A 10,644-nucleotide genomic window follows, 5' to 3' on the forward strand; every position below is an offset into this window, starting at 1 on the left:
GAACTTGTCACCATTTCCCTCCCCACCACTGAGTATTCATGCCCCTACAGTTGACCTGTGTTTATCACACTGACTTGTGATACTCTACTAATGAGGAAAAGTCTCTTTCCCCACACACCCATTGTAGTAACAGTCTAGCATAGTGGTTGCAAATAGCACTGCTCACATTCCCAACATCCTATGAAGATTGTCTGTGAACTCCAATTTTGAGACCAAGTTCTCCAGCATTGGCCAATGGACCCTTCTCTGAGACTCTGCTCCCAAATCTTCCTCTCTCTACTTCCAGTTACTCCTAACCTGCTTCCATGCCCTCCCCAGTTAGCCAATTAAGTAAAGCCTTGTGTTTTATTGTGAAACCTTCCATTTATGTGGTTTTACATTTTTGAAAGTGATAATATAATCTCCTAGGCATGTCTTCATCTGTTGTGCTCATGTTGTCTTTATCTCTTGGGGGAGGATGTTGGGGGAGAGAAAGAGGAAGGCAACTAGGGAGGGGATGAGGGGAGAGGAGTGCACAGTGTTTTACTCAAGCACCAAACTGTTTTCGCGTGTCAATGCTGGCTGATTAAATACCAATTCAGTGCCAAGGGAAGGCTATGACAAGGTGTTTTTGTCCCAGAATTGTTCATTTAGGCAAGGTGGGAATTGCAGACTGTGTGCCTTTTCTACATCATGCAACACATAGAGCATATTGTAGTAGAGTTCTCAAATTAGATCCTGGCATGTGTCCCAATGAGCATTATTGAAAAGAATGACAGTGGGAAAAGTCTAGGGAGTTACAGGTGATTGAGCTACTTACCTGACCATCCAACAGCTTCTAGAAAAATTGACTCACATATGATGAAATCTACCTCTTCTCTGTCCCCAAACACTCCTTGTGTTTGCCATATTATGTGTAGAAAAGCATGGTTGGAGAATTTTTTTTTTAATGGGGAAGGGAGGAAGAAAGGAAGAGAGGGAGGGAGGGAAGAGAAAGAGAAGGTGGTCCAATTAAAGAGCTATATACTCCAAATCCTCTATGTGAGTTGTTTTGCTTCTTTAACAAAATCGAATTATCAAAACCCAAAAGAGGATTTGGCCTAAACAGACCAAGGAGAAGCTCCATGTCATAAATTTAAGACCTAGGTTCTACTTAATGTCTAAATGGCCTTACTGTTCATTCATCTGTATGCCTCAGTATAGGTGCCCAGTGACTGTTTGCTTGGTCTCAGAAGAATGGCAGTAGCAATCCCATGGATTTGTGGGGCACTTCAAAGCTTTCAAAACCAGTTTCCATATATAATCTCATTTAATCCTCACAACAACTCCATGAGGTAGGCAGGCCGGGTCATCTGAGCCCCATTTTATAGATCAGCAGTTCTCAAACTGCTTAGGTTTGGAGCAATCAGAGATCATGATCATGGTACCCTTTGAAGAACATTGTGAACTACTGACATTTTAAATTACATGGCAACTAATTATAGATTCTGGGGAAGGCAATGTCCAACTATAGGTCAGGTAGAAGCTATGTGTGGGCTTTGGGAGAGGAGGTGATTAGAGCCAGGACATGGTTAGGTGAGGGTAGAAGCAGAGTGGAGCCTGAGGAAAAATCTCTACAGAGGTGATCTGAAGGCTTTTAAAAAAGGGATCAAATTCAAGGAGCAAGATAAGTAGACTAAACTAGGCAAAGCAAGAGGCTCAGATTAACAGAAATTATGATGATACAGAGAAAGTGTGAGAAGGTCGGATAGTTGGACCACAAACAGGGCTGGGGTCCGTGAGTTCCTGCTGATTTCACGATCGTCAAGTAAGGAACTGAAATTAGCCAAAAATTTGGACTGAAATGCTGAAGTTTAGTCAGTGTCAGTGATCTTTTACCCTGATGAGATGGTCTGGACCATCCTTGAGGACTTTTCTCTAAGACCTAGGTGTAGCATAAAATCAGTTTGACCCTTTTCCTGCTTTTATATAAATTGATGATAGAGATCTCTGGTGCAAAGGGCCCACAGAAGAACTCATCCTGCATGGGACTTGGGGAGAGGGGAGGGATGTTAAGTCCACCAGTAGGTCAGAGCACATGAACAGTAACCACAATTGGACTTCTCCTTAAGGATTGGTGGACCAGAAAAAAGCCACAGGAATGTTTGGATTCCCCTTAGAAGTTATTGTACAGAAAAATGGCAAGGACAGAGTCTCTTGGGGGTTACTTATCATGAATTAAGTGAGAAAAGGGTATGCAGCAGTCCACACAGTAGGACAAAAATGTTCCTATTTTCATCAGTGGTATTACTATTTCTTCAAGGTATAAGGCTCAGAACAGTGGCATTCTCTCTTTCCTGTCCTTTATATACTTAGAGTATATGGAAACTTGACAGATATTTGTTGAGTGGGCACCATGGTTTCTGTCTTACATGTGAAGAAATCATTGCCTTCTGCTACACTGCCACTCTTGAAAATTCCTCATGTTGGGGTGCCTGGGTGGCTCAGCCGGTTGAGCGTCTGGCTTTGGCTCAGGTCATGATCTCACAGTTTGTGGGTTCAAGCCCCGCATCGGGCTCTGTGTTGACAGCTTGGAGCCTGGAGCCTGCTTCAGATTCTGTGTCTCCCTCTCTCTTAGAGCATTATCATACTAATGGCTTTTCCTCATCATTGTCCCTGCTCAAGAACCCTCAAGACCCCTTCTTGGTTGCTTATTAAACTCAAAGTTCTCTCTTTGAAGGCCCTCCATATTCTGACCCCAGTTTACTTATCCAACCTTAGTTTTCTTATACATCATCTCAAATCTGCACTGCACAGGGGGATTTAATGTTCAAATATTTAACTTTTATACAGCTGGTATCTCCATATGTCAAACTAATACTCTGTTGTCTTTCATGTGCCAAACATTTTTTAAAATTTATTTTAGAGAGGGGCGCTTGGGTGGCTCAGTCGGTTGAGCGTCCGACTTTGGCTCAGGTCACGATCTCGCGGTCTGTGAGTTCAAGCCCCGCATCGGGCTCTGGGCTGGTGGCTCGGAGCCTGGAGCCTGCTTCCGATTCTGTGTCTCCCTCTCTCTCTGCCCCTCCCCCATTCATGCTCTGTCTCTCTCTGTCCCAAAAATAAATAAACGTTAAAAAAAATTTTTTTTTAATTTATTTTAGAGAGAGAGCGCACTAGTGGGAAAGGGGGCAGAAGCAGAGAGCGAGAATCCCTTTTTTAAAAAGATTTTTTAATAGTTTATTTATTTATTTATTTATTTATTTATTTGGGTGGGGGAGGGGCAGAGAGAGAATCCCAAGCAGACCTCCAGCTGTCAGCACTGAGACTGTAATGGGGCTCAAATTCACAAACCATGAGATCATGACCTGAGCCAAAATCAAGAGTCAGAGGCTTAACCAACTGAGCCACCCAGGTACCCTGAGACAGAATCTTGATGTGGGGCTTGATCCCACGACCCTGGGATTATGACCCGAGTTGAAATTAAGAGTCAGAGGCTCAACTGACTGAGCTACCCAGGCGCACTGCAAAACTATTTTTTATTATATCTTTACCAGCATTGATATTTTTTTTCAGAGCTAAGAAAAGTTTTCAATGAGCAAATAATCATATTAGCTTCTATATTTTCATTAAATGTGTAATAAATAGATGTGAGTCTGAGGCAAGAGTAAACACACGAACCACTTCAGGGAAAAATACTTAACATGCTTTATTAGATATGACTTCAGTAGGTTGTATAGGAAACATCACAAGACAATGGAGAAAAGTTGATTGGCATTCAGTAAATTGACTCTAGAGAAATGTGTGCATATCCTCATCTCTTTCCATAACAACAAATAGTGAAAGAAAGATTAAAATGTACATGGACACAACAGAGAGTATACGTAATATTTTATTTGCTGAGAGATGGGTACATCTTTTATCCTTTATGTTGTTGAAAAGAAAACCATAGGCCCAAAATGGCATCACTGAGATTAAGGTCCCACATCAGTAAACCAAGACTTAATACTTAACCTAACTGCAATTTCAAACTCCCAGAAATGTAACCTTTCACTAGTCAGGAATTTCCTTGTCAGTACCAATAAGGTAATCTATCACGAAGGCCCTCTTTTTTCCCCAAAGGAGGATAAGGTAATCCACCTACTAAAGCCCTTTTGTCCCCAAGTGAACGTTACTTCACCAGTAATAATCCTTCTTTCAATTTACGACTTCCTGGGTCTGCCTTTAAAAACCTCTCACTTTCTGTAGCCCTTTGGATTTCCCGTCTACCTAGTAGATCTTAACATTTACTTGGTTGAATTTTGTTTTTTTACAGTGTATTTTGATTTTCCTAGTCTTTTAGAAGTGTTTTAATTTAAAAAATTTAATGTAAAAACTAGCATTACTTTTTGTTATTAGGAAAAAGATTATACACATAAGGAACCACAAAATGAGAGTATCTTTTCAATCTTACAACCAAGGCAAAACATGTCAAAAGACACAATCAATAGATTTGACTAAAAAAATTTAATTCCTGTACCTGAAAAAAACATTAATTACTAAAACACTTAAAATACAAAGATCCTCTTACAAATTGAAAATCAAACAGACCTGGTAAAAACAAATTGGCAAATACTAAATAGTTTGTATAAAAAAATAATGTGTTCAACCACATTAGTAAGGAAATGCAAATTAAAAGTATAATAACAAGTTCATGGACGGCCGGTGTGTGCAAAGTGGTGTAAGCACACCAGACTAAAGTTTGACATGGCACATTAAAGTCACTAAAAATAGTTATATTTCTAAGAAATCACTCTAAGAGAAATAAGAGTGTCGGCAGTGATTTATTAGACACTCATCACAGGGTTGTTTTATGATTGTAAGGTTGTTAAAAAACTTAGGAAAAAGTTAATTAAAACATAATGCACCCAAATGAAAAAGTCATATGCAACAATTAAAAATCATGGACTGTATTAGATAATGGAAAATGCCCCTGGCACAACATGGAGCATTAAGGAATAGTACAAAATCATATAATAGTGTCATGGCAATTCAGTGAAAATGAATTACACATATTGTGATATTGTGATATACAATAAAAAAATATTTGCTCTTCGACCTGGTTCCTGGCAGAGTTCCCCAAACCCTATATATACCTGTGATAAGAGCAGAAAAGGTGCTTTTGTTGTGTGGATGAGGTGACTTTCCGGAAAGCCCTGAGCTAACCTGAGGTTGGGGCTGGTTGCCAGGGAAACCAACCACGTGACAGGAGGGCTGGAATTTTCTGCACCACCTCCCTCCCAAACTTCAGGGATGGGTTTGGAGGTTGACTCTTCTGTGGCCAGTGATTTAATCAACTATAGCTAGGTAATGAGCCTCCATAGATACCAAAGAGGATAGCGTTCGGAGACCCAGGTTGGTGACCAAATGGAGATTTAGGGAGAATGGCTCATCAGGAGACCGCATGGGCGCTCCAAGCCCTCTCCGTATCCTTTGCCTTTGCATCCCGGCTGTCTGGCTGTTTCTGAGTTATCTCCTTCTATAATAAACTGGTGATCTAGTAAATAAAATGTTTCTCTGGTCTGTGAGCCGCTTTAGCAGATTAATCGAACGACAGGAGAGGGTCTTGGAGCCTCTTACTTATAGCCAGCCATTCAGAAGCACAGGTGAGCTTGTGACTGGTGTCTGAAGGAGGGCTGGGGGCTGGGGTGGGGTGTCCTTTGGGACCGAACTCTTAACCCGTGGAATGCTCTCTTTGGGTACACGGTGTCAGAATTGAGTTGAATTGTAAGACACTCGGCTAGTGTCCCCAGAATTGCTTGTTGGTGTGGGGACCCCCACCCAAACACACACATAATGCGTATAAACGTGTGTGTGACATCGAAATACAAATAGTAGTGGTAATACAATCTTAGAGATAGTATCCCAGTTACTTTTCCACTTTCTAGTTTTCAATATTTCCAAATGCTTTTAAAATAAAAGTCATCAGAAATATATAGCTAACTATAGATTTCTACGAGGAGCATCACGTCTGTTGGAGAGATTGTAAGCTTCCAGTGGAAATGGGGGTGACAAGGAAAGTAAATAAAGAGTCTGGAGTTGGGCCATATGAAGAAAATGAAGTGTTTACCACGGTTGCCACATCTCACAGCAGAGCACCACAGAAAGCCCACAAAAGCCAGAGGCATGCGTTTGCCCCATGTTGGCAGGATTAGCTCCGGCATAATTACTGCCCTAATACTAAGTAACTCACTTTTGTGAACGCTTTGCCCTTGGCCCAGTTTTCAACACTTATAATTTCATTCGTTTCCCTGAAGGCACGCTGCAAGGGTTGAGTGGAGAGGGAGAGTGGTCCTTTTCCATCTGGGTCTTTCTTCCCCGTGTAATCCAAGATGTATACGATTCATGCTGTCCACCATTGTGACTCCTGCCCCATCACCCTGAGCCATTGCCAAGTGCCTTTCAAATAATGGAGCTCCTTCCTGTTCTGGTCCTGAGACTAGCCCTTGGCCTAGGACCCTAGCACGGTTTTGCTTCCTGGTAGTCAAGGGATCATAGAAGGTTTATAAATTCCCATTTTAGCACTGAAACTCCAAGCAAATATGGTTGTTTATTTTGAACAGATTTTTTTTTGCCTAGTAAAGAACTCACATCTGAATGTTGCAGTTGCCCGCCTGACATCTGGGAAGAGCTATTATTGCCATTTCCTATCCATATCACAGGCTGATCTTCAGTCAATACAGGTAGGAATGGCCAGTTTAACCGGTTGTTGCATTGTTGGAATATATAATGCTATAATGGAATTGTTGAATTAATGGGATATATAATGGCAGATGAGTAGCCTCTGCCCCCAGCCCCACCCCTATGTCCCCCCTCATTGAGGCTGACCCATTCACTCCCCTAGGACATCCTGGATCCAAATCCAGCAACTGAAGGTGTTGGATACCTGGCAGTGTAGCCCTCATCCCCGCCACTGAGCAGATGCACAGCTGTTGTCCCTTCTGAATGATCAGCCTCCAGGTCAGTCAGGGTGTTAAATATTTTGAATGAGATTTTTGCATCTCATGATGCAATGATGGTGTTGAAGACGTGATAACACCAGACCAACCTAAATCATTCCCTTTGCTTAAAAAAACTTCTGGCCCAGTAGTTCTCAAACTTGAGCATGCGGCAGAATCACCTGGAAGGCTTGTTAAAACCTACCCATCTGGGCCCTACCCTCAGAGCTTCTGATTCAGTAGGTCCAGGGTGGGGTCTGAGAATTGGCATTCCTCAAGATTCTCAGACAACGCTAATGCAAGTGTTCCCGGTCCTCACCGACAGCTCCCTCCCTGATCGAAAGCTCCCTCTAGAGCACCGCTTCTCAAAATCAGTGTGCACAAGAATCCCCCGGGGGGAATCTTATAACACAGACTCTTATTCAGTGGCTCTGGGTTGGAGTCTGAAGTTCTACATGTCTGTCACGCTCGCAGGTGATCCAGGTGATGCCGGTGTCTACATGACCTTGAATAGTGAAGTCTTAGGGCACTAAAGTGAATTCACTCTTCTCCACAGAAGGAATGTCCTACTTGTACATCCTTGATCCTTTCTGTATACAATTACCTGTTCATCCTCCTTTGTGCATTTATTATTCTTTTTGTTGTTCCTGTAGCTTCTGGGCTCTTTCTTTCTTTCTTTCTTTCTTTCTCTTTTAAGTATGAAATTTATTGTCAAATCGGTTTCCATACAACACCCAGTGCTCATCCCAACAGGTGCCCTCCTCAGTGCCCATCACCCACCCTCCCCTCCCTCCCACCCCCCCATCCGCCCTCAGTTTGTTCTCAGTTTTTAAGAGTCTCTTATGTGTTGGCTCCTTCCCTCTCTAACCTCTTTTTTTCCCTTTATTTGCCCTAACAAATTCCCAGGCGATGCTGATACTGTTGGCCTGTGGAGCATACTGAATGGTGAGAGTCTACTAGTGAGTCTAATTCTCCGCTCTTCCTGCAAAGTACTTTAGAGAAGCCGCTCCCGTCATTCCCTGAGGATCTAGAGCTTACTCCCTCTCACCATTCACCCAAAGCCTAAACCTCCACCAAGAGGTAGATTTCACCAGGACGTTTGGTAAGAGAGCACAAACTGACTTTTTTTCCTTAGGATAAGGCTAATAACGATCTGAGTTTTATATTAGATAGTTATCTACCTATTTCTATAGTTCCTAACATTCTGATGTGACTCCATGCATTGTGAGAGGGATTACAAGTAATGCATATGAATGACTTATCTATTTTTTCTTCTTAAAAAAAATTGTTTTTCGCTTTGTCCTTTCTCCTTTTTTCCCCTCCTCAGCTATCATTTCTTCTTTTCTCTACTTCTCTTCTGCCCACTCTCTGTTGTTTCTGTCTTTCCCAATTTTTTCAAGGTTTAAAATCCACAGCCCACTCTCTGGATTCCACTCTGGATAAACTAAAACACACAAACACACACATACGTACACACACACACCTGACTTCTCAAACAGACTCCACCCAGACTACATTGAAGCTTCCTGATTCCAACAGTGAGGTCACAGATGAGTCTAGGAAAGTACCTGTGAGTGCATGTCAGGGAAACAAAGAAGGCAGTCAAGTGCAAAGGGGAAGGCTGGATTACTCTTTTCTAGAGAAGACTTGACCAGCAGCTTTTTTCCAGAACTTAAAATTTGCCCTGCTTAACCCACTAAGCACTTTCTCTGCAAACAATAAAAGAAGATGGCCGCTTCTATGAACCTGGCCATTTTCTGGGTTTTAATAGTGTTTAATTCTGGTTAAGAATAAACAGACTTCTGTGAGCTGTCAGTTTGTAGTTTCCCTGCCTTTGGGCTGGGCAGGCAGTTTAGCAAATTCTGTGGAAAAGTTTATATGTGCTGAAGGGCAGAATTAGTGGCCTTGCCTTCCTCAACTTTCAAGAAACCCGGGATGGGGCAGGAGTTTGTCAGTACAGAAGCCTGAGAGTTAATTCTGTACTATTTTCTTTACAAATGCAGTGGAGAAAAGTTTAAGAAGAGCTCATTCTGTGAGGAAAAGGAGGGTAGAAATTGTAGATGTCATCTTGGTGCCGAGAAAAAAGGAATTCACTTTCCGAGTTCAGTTCATCCATTGTTAAATGGCTTTCTAAGAGACCTGCATATTTTAGCTGACTCCGTGTTCCTCCTTATGTGACAGGTGACCCACACTTGGATTCTAAATTAATTCCGGCAAAGATAAGTTATCTAAACTTGTTGTACTTCCATCATCTCACCTGTAAAGTGGACACAGTCACCTTAACTAACTGGATACTTAAAAGATAACTTAAATGAAAGTGATACCCACACTTCAATGCAGTGGTTCTTAACTGAGGGCTTGGAGGATGTTCAATACGTGTCAACATTCATCTCTCCTTCTTGGATGAAAAAGGGAGAAAAGAAGATATGATCCTCAGTATAGAGCCACGAAGAAAATTCCTGGCTGTGATGGTAGAAAAATCAAAATCACGAGTCTCAAACTCAAGTGAGTTTGAGATGCCAGGCAAGTAGTATAAGTAAGTAAAACACCCTACAGGCAACGAAGAAGGAATGGAACAGACAGTGGACAAAGTATTAGAAATACTTCAAATACCTATTGTAGTAAACGTCAAATAGCTGCACACTCACGACAGAAAGGCGCCTTGCCACTCTACCTTGAGTTCTTGAAGCGGGAAAAGAAGGTGGGGATTGTAGTTAACAGGAAAGAGTATGCTGCCTCCAGAGGGACAGTCACCACTCTCCACCTGACAGTTATGCAATACAAGACTAAAGGCTCAGTGCTGCCACATCGCATGACTCTTAGCAAGATGAATAAGAGGCTCTGTTTATTCCTAAAACATTTCGTTAATAAATGTTGGCCAACACTATGGTATGGCCAACATAGCATGCCACTGAAGTCTTGTGGACATGTAGGCAACAACTATACTTTTGTTTTCCTTTTTTGAGTTCTGCCCGCTCAGAATGAAGCACACTGAATTGCTACTTGCTTTTTATTCTCTAAGAGGTTATAACTCGGGGCGCCTGGGTGGCTCAGTCAGTTGAGCAGTTGAGTATCCGACTTCAGCTCAGGTCATGATCTCACAGCTTGTGAGTTCGAGGCCCGCGTCGGGCTCTGTGCTGACACCTCAGAGCCTGGAACCTGCTTCGGATTCTGCGTCTCCCTCTCTCTCTGCCCCTAACCCACTCGCATTGTGTCTCCATCTCTCTCAAAAATAAATAAACATTAAAAAGAAAAGAAACCCCTTTCTGAAGTATCACCTTGGGAATCCAGAATGGAATGCATGTTTTTGCTGCTTGGGCTAGAAATTATGTACACTTGAGCAGACTTTTTAAATATCTGTTCATTTTCACCATATTCCTATGCAGTGGAACTTACCCCCTTTCACAGATGAGGAAATGAGCAATAATTTGCTCAAGGTCGCAGAATAGCAGCACTCATATTTGAAACCAAGTTATTTTATCCAAGTTTGGCATCTGTCCTATACCATGAAGTGGAAAAATAGCATTTCTCTGAGTCCAAAGCTCATGTTCCTTCCACATTCTCCCTGGGTATTTCAGAGCATTAACAAATATTTTGAGCCTGAACATACTACACACTGGAAATGAAATTCCTTGATCGTAAAATTAGATTTTTCCCCTATTATTGCATTCCTTATGTGAGAAATTTTATTTTATTTAAATGTTTATTTATT

The sequence above is a fragment of the Prionailurus viverrinus genome, chromosome D4, assembly GCF_022837055.1.
Source record: "Prionailurus viverrinus isolate Anna chromosome D4, UM_Priviv_1.0, whole genome shotgun sequence".
In the NCBI taxonomy this organism is placed as follows: Eukaryota; Metazoa; Chordata; class Mammalia; order Carnivora; family Felidae; genus Prionailurus; species Prionailurus viverrinus.